This window comes from Urocitellus parryii, chromosome 1 (assembly GCF_045843805.1).
Source record: "Urocitellus parryii isolate mUroPar1 chromosome 1, mUroPar1.hap1, whole genome shotgun sequence".
Lineage (NCBI taxonomy): Eukaryota > Metazoa > Chordata > Mammalia > Rodentia > Sciuridae > Urocitellus > Urocitellus parryii.
In genome coordinates, this window is record NC_135531.1 from 41,700,443 (window position 1) to 41,713,039 (window position 12,597).

General features: G+C 41.1%; 1 pseudogene; it reads left to right on the top strand.

Annotated features, from left to right (window-relative positions):
- The first annotated feature begins 11,299 nt into the window (after positions 1 to 11,299).
- Positions 11,300 to 11,953, top strand: LOC113180795 (charged multivesicular body protein 5 pseudogene; annotated as a pseudogene).
- Positions 11,954 to 12,597: the final 644 nt, after the last annotated feature.

Below are 12,597 nucleotides of genomic sequence, written 5' to 3' on the forward strand. Positions count from 1 at the left end.
CCTAAATACATAAAGTAAACATTAATTGATCTGGGAAAATAAACAGACTATAATACATAATAGCAGAGGATTTTGATGCATCACATTTCAGCAATGTACTGATTATCTAGGCAGAAAAATCAATAAAGAAACATCAGACTTAAAGTACACCTTAAATCAAATGAGCCAAACAGAACATTTCATTTGACAGAATGCACTTTCTTTTCAAGCAACAGAAGACACATGGAACATTCTCCAAGATACAGCATATGTTAGGCCACAAAATAAGCCTTAGTAAATTTAAGATGATTGAAATCATATCAAGTATCTGTTCCAACCACAATGGTATGAAACTAGAAATAAATAACGGGGAATTTTGGAAAATTCACAAGTACATGGAAATTGAGCAACATGCTCCTCAACACCATTGGGTCAAAACCAAAAGAAAAATCAAAAAACATCTCAGGACAAATAAAAATGAACATACAACAAAACAAAACTTCTGTGATGTAGCAAAAGTAGTTTGAAAAGAGATAACAGCATAGGAACCCAAATGAATATCCCAAACAAACAGCCTGTTATTACACCTCAAGGAACTAAACAAAGAAAAAACAAACCCAACGTTAATAGAAGGACAAAATAGATCAAAACAGAAATGTAACAGACTAAAGAGACCGTAGAAAAGATCAACAAAAATAAGGTTTTTTCCCAAAGATAAAACTGACAAATCTTTACCTAGACTAAAAATAAAAATAGAATCAAATAATAAAGAGGAGACATTAAGCTGATACTACCGAAATACAAGGATTTCAAGAGAAAACTATGACTATTTATATGACAATAAATTGGATAACCTACAAAGATTCATAGATAATATGAAACCTACTAAGACCAAATCATGAAAAACCACCGAATCTGAACAAATCAATAATGAATAAGCATGTTGGTTCCCAAAAGTCTCCCAGAGACAGGTGGCAGGACAATGCAGCAAAGCTATAATAAAAGCTGCTGAAAGAAGCAAGATTTCCAGTGACCATAAAGAGCCAAAGTAATCCAGAGGTCAATGTTTTCCAAGAGCAAGGAAGTTGGAAAAGGACAACTAAAATCCTTCAGGGTGTTTGGTTTTGAAAAGAAATCCACTAGTGCATATTTATGTAACTGTTTTAAATAAAGGCAAAATATTTCTGGAGCTCGTTACTGGATAAGAAAGCATTCATATTTATCTGCTGTTCCGTATCATCATTTATTTTATTTAAGAACATCAAAAGAGTTTCATTTATATGTCTCCACCCAGTTATAGAGGGGAAAGAGTGTTCAGACAGACTTGAAGCTAAGTGGGCAAATCCTTAGGAGCTGTTATGTTCCTAATGTTTGACAAACACTACTGAAATAATAAACCCCATATAGCTCCTTCTGCTGTTTTACTTGCTGGCCTGTACCTTTGGAAGTACCTATGAATTTTATGGGACATTTTAGGAACACAAACACCAGACCTGAACCCTCAGTGACTGCAGAGGAAGTATGTGGTCTGGACTTATTTTTCCCCCATAGGTCATACCCACCCCATACCAGGCTATTTCCCACAAAGGTGCTCTGTCAGCCTCAGCAATATCGGCCTCTATTCCAACAAGTTGCTTCCATTTCCACATCTATAAAATGGGGAGAGTGAAAGGACCTATCTCAGGATTATTGTGTGGGTTAAGTAAGAGAATTATCTCAATTCCCATGGTTAAAAGGCTCTGGAAACACTGCCTGGTACATAAAGTATTGAATAAATCTCTCTTAAATGAGTAGATAAAAGGATGAATAAATGGATAGATTCATCCACCCACATCCAGGACAGCCAGAAGTCCATGCCAAGCTTTCCCTGATGTTGGGCTAAATTCCAAAGGGTTGATTGGATAGCTGAGGTACTAATTCCCTCTACAGGGTTGCCAAGCACCTGCCCTTAGTCTGAAAGAAGACTTCAGAATGTTCCCTGGACTGCAAGTTGTGCATAATTTCAGCCAGTTCCTAATTCAAGTCAAACCTTGTTTCCTTTGCCCCAGTTACTACACAGAACTTTCCCAACCTTTAACCCCTACTAGAATACCTTTGGAGAAATGTCAAAGTAATTTGCCTCCTGGGGAGACATTTGGCTCTGTTAGATTATTTAGGTCCCAATGTCTGTGTGTTTATAGGTAGCTCTGGACTGAAGGGGAGTTGGGTAAATTCTCCTGATGGGTATATGTGAGTATGACTTTTGCTCTAATGTGTTGGACCTCAGATATCACCTTTAGATCGAAAGTGGAGGGAAGAAGAGAACATGGTCTTTCACAGCATTTTGTCTTTCTCTACTGGGTGTCCAATGTAAGGGGTTTTGACCTTGCTTTTCTTGGCTTGAAAAATCCCTGCTTTTCTCTACTAACCCTAGGTTTGCCCTGGTGTATCAGTCTGTACCTTCTGAGCCAGTGGAATTGAGGCCAAGTCTCTTGTCTACAATCTTGGAAATCTGATGGACAGCTGCAAGGTATGCCCACCTCCCTGCCCATTCTCCAGCTTCTCAAGTCTTCCCTGGTTGATGCTGAGTAGTACTGCCACTTGCTCTTGCTCCTGGCATAGACCATGTGTCCCTGCGACCCACTCTTCCCCTCCCTACTCTCTTCTTCACTGTCATTTGGTCCCCTTGTATACACAGACTGGACTGTGGCCTCCAGTGCTCAGAGCTGAGGCCTGGCTCTCAGGAACCTACTCTTGCAGGGAATCCAAATGTTACTCAAACTGTTGAATATGAGGGGTGAGGAAACAGACAGGGCTCTGATGTCATTTCACTTTGCAGTCTCACCTTGCAAGCAATAGAAACTATGTCCTATCTAAGCATGAAGGAACTGTTTTCAAAGGACATGAATAGTTCACAAATTCTTCATGAACACTAGGCTCAGAGAGCAGCAGGAGCACAGAGCCTGTCCAATGGGGCTCCCAGTCCCCATGGAACTCCGGCAGATGGAGATCTGTGCTATTGCTACCACCCTCGCCCAATTATTTCTCTCTTATTTTTGCTCCTTTGCACACTGGCTTGCTGTTCAAAGGTTAAGATGACACATCTGAAGGCTCTGCCCTAGGTCACATGCCCAAACTTTAGTGCAAGAGGTTCATAAAGGGGAGCTCCTGACCTTTAAGAAGGGACTTTCCCAGACACAGAAGGTAGTGATATACTAGCTAGGCAAAAATGGCAGATGTCTATTGCCTTGGTCTCATCATTCTCTATTCTGTTCTTTACTCCTATCTCCTAAAAACAAGCACTGTCACAATGTCATTTTCACTACAGAATGTCCTGGAAATCTAGACTCTGAGCTTTTGCTTCAGTCGTGGTATGAGCTTCCCCAGCCCAGAGTTTATGACACAGTTTCCATTTTTCCTCCAAAAATTTTCTTGTGCCAGTTTTGAAAAACTAGAAATGTCATCTCTCTCAACTCATCCTGACAGACAGGCTAGGACGGCGTATGCCATCATCTTTCTTCTCTGTTCTGAAGTTTAACACATGCTAACAAATTGTTCATTGTCAGATCAGTTTCTTTGCCTACAAAAGTCTGTAATCACAGCTCTTATAATGTACAGGGGCCGGGTTGCTGAGATCCACAGTCTTGTTAGGGCTGCTTGAACGATTTCTAGGACCCTTGAAGAAAACGTGTGCCTCAGAAGATTCTGTCACACAAAGGTTCCCTGAATGTCAGAGCACTTACAGAGACTGAGAATCAAAAGGTCATCATCTGAGGGAGAAGATGCTCCTATCACCCCCCTTTCATGATCTTGAGCAAAGGGCTTTGTATTCATACCACCCCCCCTGCCAACATTTGGTTCCCAAGCTTGTTCTCTTGTATCTGTCTGCCCAGGTCCTGGAATGCAGCCAGCCAACCAACACTGAAAGGATGGATGCTAGCTGCAAAGAGACTGCTTGTCTGCTGTGTACAGAGAGGGTGACAGCAGGACACCAGAAGAGCTGCTGGAGGGGAGAGGAAGTGGGCGACTGCAAGCAGGGTGGTCAGAAGAAATGCCTCAAAGATGCCCTGAGAGGCAACAAACCACAAAGCACCACATCTTTAAGTAGCCAAGAGGCAGAGCAGCCTGTTGAGAAGTGACCAGGGGCATGGGACTCCTTTCTGAAAAGAAGTCTCAGTCAGGAAGTGAGTCAAAGAAGCAGAACTGCCAAAGGAGGTAAGGCCCATTATATACTGACAGCAGTTCTGGTGACCAAAACAAAAGCCTACTTCTGTGTGGGTCCCTGTGGAAGGTTCTCCAGGTATTCCAGTGCCCCCAGGAGAAGGTTACATGGTTTAAGATGCTTTAGGGATTAAAGTGGTCTCAAAATGCTTCTGATACTATCCAAGTACTTCCTAGCTCATTTACCATACCTACACCACAGAGAGCATATGAAGTCTTTATGCTAAGGTCACTACATGCCTTGGAACAGATATATTTGTACCTTCGCATGACTTTGGAGCCTAAGAGCAAAACCATGACAAGCTGTTTCATATAACTTTTTACTTCACGCTCTTCCCCATAGGATTTGAGACTGTTTACAATAAACTTAAATGCAATAAAAGAACGAACTATAAAAACAGGAAAAGAACAAAGAGCAAAGTGGAGAAATCATTATGAAGATCTGACAAAAGAAGATAACAGCCCAAATTCTAGCCTTGGATGCTGAGCTCAAATCTAAGAGAAAACCCAGTAGGCTACATAATTCTTAATTTCTACTGGGAAATAAAATAAACTTTTCCTTCCTCCTGAACTTGTACCTATATATTAGGCAGTACAGTACTGAGCACACGTACAATGATTCTCATATATATATATTACTGGTTTTCTTGTAACACCTCCTCTCTTCCTCTAAAGCATATTTGCAATACTTTTAATGCCTGATTCTGTAAGGGTCCAGAGAAATGCAATTCAAAAATGAAATTTTCTGGTCATCTAGAAGCTTAATACAGGAACAGCATTTATAGGCTCATAAAGTCACTCTGTGCTTCAGATTGAGCCTGTTGACTTGCTCACCATTCAAAACCCCTTTTATTAATGTCTCCAGATCCAAATGAGTCAATTATTTTGAGAGATTTTTGCCAACTAAACAAATGTCCTTTTAAGTGTTTTTAAATGTTCATACTTAATTATGAACAAATGTTTCATTTTCCAACACTCTCTGAAATGTTGAAATAGCCTCCATTGCATTAAACTGTCCCTCAAGAATATCTCTTGACTCATCCTGACTTTTAGCAGAAGCCATTTTGCCAAATAACGTACGTTTGAGGTAACTAACAAGTACCTGAACTCACTGGAATCATTGATTTACATGCCGTTGCTACAGACAACAGGTATGTGGACTATAAAGACAGTGTCATGCAAGCAGTACAGAATCTTGTATCAGTGTCCTAACAGAGGACCCTAGGCTTCACCTCCAAGCTGGCCAGGTTTTTTTTTTTTTCTGAACCCTGAGCAATCTTTTCTTGTAACAGTAAATTAGTGGTTGAAACTCCAGACTTGTGTATGACAAAATATGAAAGTTAGGACCTAACCTGGCAGATGTCAAGTGGAGGGCTATCTTCCAAATGCCCGCTGCATGTTTTATTCAAAATGAACTGCTTATTGGATGAGTCTACCAAGGAAGATGAATACAAAATAAGTTAACTTAGAGTAGAGATTTACTGAATATTATCTAACTGGCTATTATTACAGATTTCAATGTGATTAAAACATAGATTATCCTCCTGGCAATGATTGTGCTTTGAATACAATTAGGGAAGAATGGAAAGGGCAGCTGGGTAGTGACACATCTCAGAGTATGCAAAATCAAACAAGCTGGTAAAGAAAAGGAACAGGGTGATTGTGGATCTGGCTGAAATGGGTCTCTACCCACAAAAGATAGAGTATGAAGAGGGTGGAAGGTATGATTGAGAAATGAAGGAAAATAGAAAAATGAAGGGTTTTTTTCACAATCAGAGTTTTAAACAAGTGACACCAGGCTGCCGGATTTTCCTCTACCACATTATTTCTAAACCTAAATTGCTTCCGATGTTTTTTCCCTTCATAACACAAATTTTAAAAGATAAATTTAATTGGGATTCAGAGAAAGTTATAACAATGATTTCCTGATTTTAAATTCACATGTGTCCATACAATGTACAGATTCTAGAATGAGTCATCAAGGAATAATATCTTTTGTAATGTATTTGTTTTCTAATCTTGAGCATAATTTTTGTGCTCAGTTATGCTTTTGCTTCAGAAGATTCGATGGCAAAGGAAGGGAGGAGGAGCTGGAGTCCAGCATTGAGAATGGCTTCCATCTGTCAGCAGCAGAAGAAAATCTGCCTTTGGTGAAATGAAGACACAGTATATTTTTACCTAGCTTAGTTAACTCGAATGGGAGACAGAAAAAAAGAAAGAAAAAAAATAGAAAGAAAGAAAAAGCTATTTAGATCATGACAATAAAATTCCAAAGCAAAGCATCTTATTCTTCCAGTATCTATCCTTTGGGCTTGATGATATCCCAGAGCTAATAGTAGGTGGTGTGTGACTAGTCCTGTGCCTTGGGTGCCCACACACAGACCACCACTAAACAGGCTCTTGTACCTCACTAACCAACCTCTCACACTCTCCAGGTGGGCCTGTGATGAGGATGGAGACTGCAGAAGAAAGTTACTCCATTTCTCTGTACCCTCTCTGCAGTTAGAAGATAATTCCTCTATCAGCAAAGTGTGAAAGGCTGAACTGGGTCTGTGCATAGCAGATTTCAGGCCTTTCGTTTTCCTCAGACACCTACAGCCAAAGAGTGATTCCTCTCTCCTTCTAATGGAGAGTGATACTTGCTCAATTCTGAATTTCTGCAGGAGTAAAAAGATGTGCTGATACTTTTAAAGGAAGCAAAAAGTATCAGAGGCTGCTCCAACACATCTATGCTGCTAATCTCCTCACCAAACTTTCATTCAATTTTTTTTCTTTTACCAGTTACCTATCCAAGACTTCCTGTATCCTCAGAGTTTAACTGTTACTAAGGGATGGGTGTCAAACAGTATGGTCTGCTGGCTAGCCACCCAGGCTGGACTGTAGCACACAGGGCGATTATGATCTTGAGTGCTGGCCCTTCCTAGAGAAATGCTGATCACACAAAGCCTCTGTTTGTTAAATTCCTAGACAAAACACCTGTCCTCAGGGGCTTAGGTTCCCTCTGTGGGACTTCTTATCTTTTCTTAAATGTAATATTAGAGGTTAGATCATGCTGATGCTAGAAATTTGCATTCCACATAAATACCTTCGTGCTTTGTAAACCGAATGCAATAGTCAGGTCAGGCATGTAATGAAATTAAGAAGTATTGAGCATCAACTTTGCAATAAACCTGCACTGGTTACCCTTTTATTAGTTTTTTTTAAATCAAAGTATTAAATAATTGTCAATTAAAATAAATTTATTTGCATGACATTGATAAAAGTAGTATTCATTACATATTATGATTAGATGCAATTATGCCTACAAGTTGTTTCATTGGGGGTTAATATTATTTTGGGAAGAGATGTCAATATACAAAGAAATGGCACATCTGTTCCCTACAAATTAGGGGTGACTTGTAGGCAAGCCTCCCTTTACATAGTTCTATGCTCATTAGCATTTTGATCTAATTAAATGATACTGCCAACTCTGGGCCATGGCCTGGTTCACTAGGACTTGTGTGGAGGGTGTCTTTTTGATGTAGCAAAAATTGCCTCAATAGCCCAGGGACTGTGTGGAAAGTGTCCTTGAAGCAAGTCATCCAGAGGTCTATGTTCTAATCGATGCACATGGGAAAAGGCTGAGCCCTTGCTGCCAGCAGCCATCTGGGTGGAGTGGGAGCTGTGGGAAGAACACACCTACTAATGGGAACAAGATAACCATCCAGAGAGTGAGCTATGCTGCTCAAGAATGGAGTTTTTGTGACTAAAACTGTGTGCGTGTGTGTGTGTGTGTGTGTGTGTGTGTGTGTGTGTGAAAACTATATGAGCTGTGAAGGATCTTAGTGGAGGTCAGAGTTCCGTTTTTGAGCTGGATCCGTCTACACTTCCTGGCATAAATCATCCCCAGCTAAAGGAACTGGACCCTCAGCTTTCTCAGACCCCTATTTTTGGGGCAGACTCAGGCTGACAGCGAGATGAGCACCACAGAGAAGGCTCTCTGTAGAAATAGCAAGGAGGAAAAAACCCTGACCCCTCCAGCTGGCAGTTCTCCTGAGCTCCATCCTCCAAGCAAAGCTGGACCTTGGAAGCTAGACATTTCCTACCCTGACCACATTCAGAAGCCCTGCGCGGGGCCTCCATCTTAGTCTCATGGCCTCTGCACATGCCTCCCAGGCAGGCCCTCAGCTGTGAGTTCTTGGAAATCCTGAGTCAATAGGCGCTTCTGCTTAAGCATGGCAGATAGGTCTCTTTGCTCCTGAGTGGCCACCTCTTGCCCAGGTTGTTACCTCCTTCCAAAGGGATTTAGGAGCATTACAAATCCAGACTTCTTTTCCATTCCTTGGCACTTTCTTTCTTCTTCCTTTCTCTCTTCCTTCCCTCTGGTTCCCCCTCTCCACTCAACACACACTAGAAGTAGGGCTAGAGAAGCTTCTAGACTATGAAGAGAATGCCTGTTTCCTCAGTGGCCCCTAAAGTCCCCTCTCTGGAGAACAGCTGGTCTCTGCAGTCTCTGGCACAGCCTCCAGGGAGGGGATCAGTCATGCACGTGGGAGGAAGGAGACCGCCACCTGCTTCCAGCTCCCCCGTGTTGTAAGGTGATGGGTCCAGCAAGGAGCTGTTCCTAGCCATAAAAAGAAACCTCGAAATCCCAAGGGATCAGCTCAGTAATGAAGGAGTTACTCCAGGGTGTGGGGCTGGGGATATGGAAAGTGGCTGGACACTCTTCTCAGCTTGTCTGATAGAGATGTGACCTGGCACCACTGAAAAGCTTTAAGATTAATGGAGAAAGGGTGAAATCTGACAGCTTTTCCGCTGGTTTCAGTCCTCCTGGGTGGGCCGATTGGTCTTGAATGTCACTAGCTACTTAATCTTGTGTATCTGAAACAGACTGGCATGTTTGGGGAGCCCAGCCTGCTCTGTATAGACATCAATTGAAGAGACAGATAAAAGGGAACTGCATTGAATTTCTCCTTTAAGCCTTTCACAGGGTACTTTCTGACTGCAAAATGACAAGTGACCCCAGCAGATGCACCCATCCTGTAGTGGATGCTCCTGCCACACCCATGCTGCTGCTGTGATTGCCCCAGTCCACCTGCTTCTGCTCTGTTCCATGCAGACGCCTGCTGCCTAGACTCTCCTTTTTGCTAGCTACCTCTTAGAGTGTTAAACTACAGAAAGGTTTGGGGGCTTGCTTACTCTTTATAACCATGGGTTATAACCATGGCTGATCTAATGGCAGAGATAGAGATCTACAAGCACAGATGTGGACAGGGAAAGGAAGGGAGAGAAAAATCCCCCAACACACCTGTCTCAAACAAATAGTGTTGAACAATTGTTTCATATCCAAAATATCTACCCAACCAAAGAGATTTATAATCAAAATGGTGCTTTCTACATCCCATTTTGTCAAACTGAACACACAAACATAATTCAAGTCAAGTGCCACCCATCAAAGAAGAATGAATAAATAAAATGGCAGTATTTGCCAAGGAGGATACAATAGGCTGGTTTCTTATATTTTAAAGATCAAGATCGGGATGTTTTCGTGGTTACTGTGTGACATAGCTCTGTGTCTGCTCTGGTTTGTTCTCAAAGAGTCTCTGACACATCTTAACACATGCTAACTTGTAAACCTGATGGTTTATGAGGAACCTACCATAAACTTAAATAATAGCTCCACTCAGAAATGAGCTTCCATGGGTGTATTTCAGATCATCCATCCTAACCTTGCATCACTTTCTGATTTTTTAAACCCATGTGCATGGGTGAGTATATAATCGGGTGATGAATAGCTGGGGTTGACTGAAGCCCACAGACTATATGTTAATTGCCCTTAGCCTGACATCTGGGAACAAGTGAAACTCTGTATTTTCAAACATGGGAGAAAGTCTCATCCTCTTGAGTCTGAAACTTCCCACATTACAAGCGTACACAGGTCAATGCACAGTGTCTTCCTGCAGTGTGCATTTGGCTAAGGTGAAAGGTCTCTTTAAAGCAGAACATTTTCCAGTAAACATACACAAAACTCATCATAAACCAGACTATTTCTTCTGTTTGCCTAAGGAAGATGGAAGACATAAACGGAGCCCAACACCCCAGCAATATGTCACAGGCCTCTATATGCCTTTGAAATATCATCAGCTATCTGGCTATTTGTAAATCACCATCTTGTCCTCTCTGGCCAAGGATGTCTGCTGAAAAGAAGACACAGGAAGTCACTGTTGGGCCCTAAAATGGAAAATGAGTACACCAAAGCAACCTCATTCCAACAGTCATCTCAAATATGAGGCCATGCTTCATTTTGTAAGCTTCTTCCTCTTTTAAAGACACAGCCTCACATAGTATCAAAGCATCAGACTGGAACTGACTGAGATGACGTAGAGGAAATCAAAACCAGTCTGTGCGGCCAGCAAAGAGATGGAAGGCCACTGCATCCCTGTTCCTCCCAGGTGTGGCCATGTTCCCATGTGTTCCCAGGGAATGGAGAAGTAGCTGGCCAAAGAGCATGGAAGGGTACAGGGTGCAGTTTTCATGAATACCAAGAAGTTAAAGGGAAGGAAGGAAATTCAGTACAAAAAGTTGAAATGGGAAAGACCACTAAATAAAAAGGACCATTTTTCCTGGACATTGACTGTGGACATTTTTCACACTTATTGAGATATCCGAAATAATGCCTTTCCTCTTCCAAACAAAAAGAAAGGAAAAGGTATGCAGCTATGGACAAGAAACCTGAGAACCCACAGAATAGGAATCCCCAAGTTCCACATCTCAAATGGAGGTTCACACTCCTGAGGAGCCAAAAGATCCAAAGAACACTAAAGTCACCCTGGCTGTAATCCCTGGCAGACTTCAAGTGGTTTCTCCACAGCCATTGTCACGTTAATTTTAATAGGCTCTGCAAGTAGCAGATACAAATGTAAATTAAATTTTGGGATCCTGTAGGACCTCCTCAAGAGAATGAATCTACTTCAGACAGTTTGATGATTTTGAGGAATAAATATGTTTAGAGACATAACTGAGAAGAAATGAATTTAAAATGCAGCATGAAAGGCTCTCAGCTCCCCAGTATGATATAATCCAGTAGGGCCGTTTTTTATTTTCTTCTATTGTTTGGGTTCTTCACAGCTGCCCAAGATGAACCGTCTTCGGGAAAGTGAAACCCAAGGCTCCGCCGCCCAGCCTGACCGACTGCATTGGCAGGGTGGACAGCAGAGCAGAATCCATTGACAAGAAGATTTCCCGATTGGATGCTGAACTAGTGAAGTATAAGGATCAAATAAAAAAGATGAGAGAGGGTCCTACAAAGAATATGGTCAAGCAGAAAGCCTTGTGAGTTTTAAAGCAAAAGTGGATGTATGAGCAACAGCGGGACAACCTCTCCCAGCAGTCCTTTAACATGGAACAAGCCAATTACACCATCCAGTCACTGAAGGATACCAAAACTACGGTTGACGCTATGAAAGTGGGAGTAAAGGAAATGAAGAATACATACAAGGAAGTGAAAATTGACCAGATTGAGGATTTATAAGACCAGCTAGAGGATATGATGGAAGATGCAAATGAAATTCAAGAAGCACTGAGTTGTAGCTACGGCACCCTAGAATTAGATGAAGATGACCTGGAAGCAGAGTTGGATGCACTGGGTGATGAGCTTCTGGCTGATGAAGATAGTTCTTACTTGGATGAAGCAGCATCTGCAGCTGCAATTCCAGGGGGTGTTCCCACTGACACAAAAAACAAGGATGGAGTCCTGGTGGATGAATTTGGATTGCCACAGATACCTGCTTCATAGACTTTCATCATTGAAGTACACATGTAAAATAAACACATATTGTGGGACTAGGAAATATATCCAGATTTTCCATAACAGATTTAAGTTCCTTTCCCTTCTTTGAAGGAAAGGTTAATTACACTGCTCTTTTATTTTTTTTCCGTTAAGAAATTCATTGCTTGGGGAAGCTTTCTTATACTAAAATTTGATTCTTTTTCTCTTATGAAAGATTAACTTAAAAGTATCTTTGGCTTTGTATGACTCATTTTCAGTCATTATTAACAATTTGAAATAAAATCAAGGATATGAAATCTTAAATTTTGTGACAGTGTAACTCTACAGTCTCAATATGACTTGATAAATTGATGAAGTGAAGATGAGATTATTGAGACTGTTCATATTATGATTCAAAACCATTTTCTATTGTGGCATATAGGTGGCTCAAAGTAATGGCTCTTTTGATAGGTTTTGTTGTGTCTTGTGAGCAAATCATGTGTCCAGTGTTGGAATGGAATTGTCGCTACAGTATCACAAGTGGATATTTTGACTTTGTCATTCCCTCAGTATTACAGCCTGACTTGTAATCAATAATGAATATTTCTTGATATTTAATGTATAGGACATTTATTTATACTCAATAAATATTTTTCAAAAGGAAAAAAATC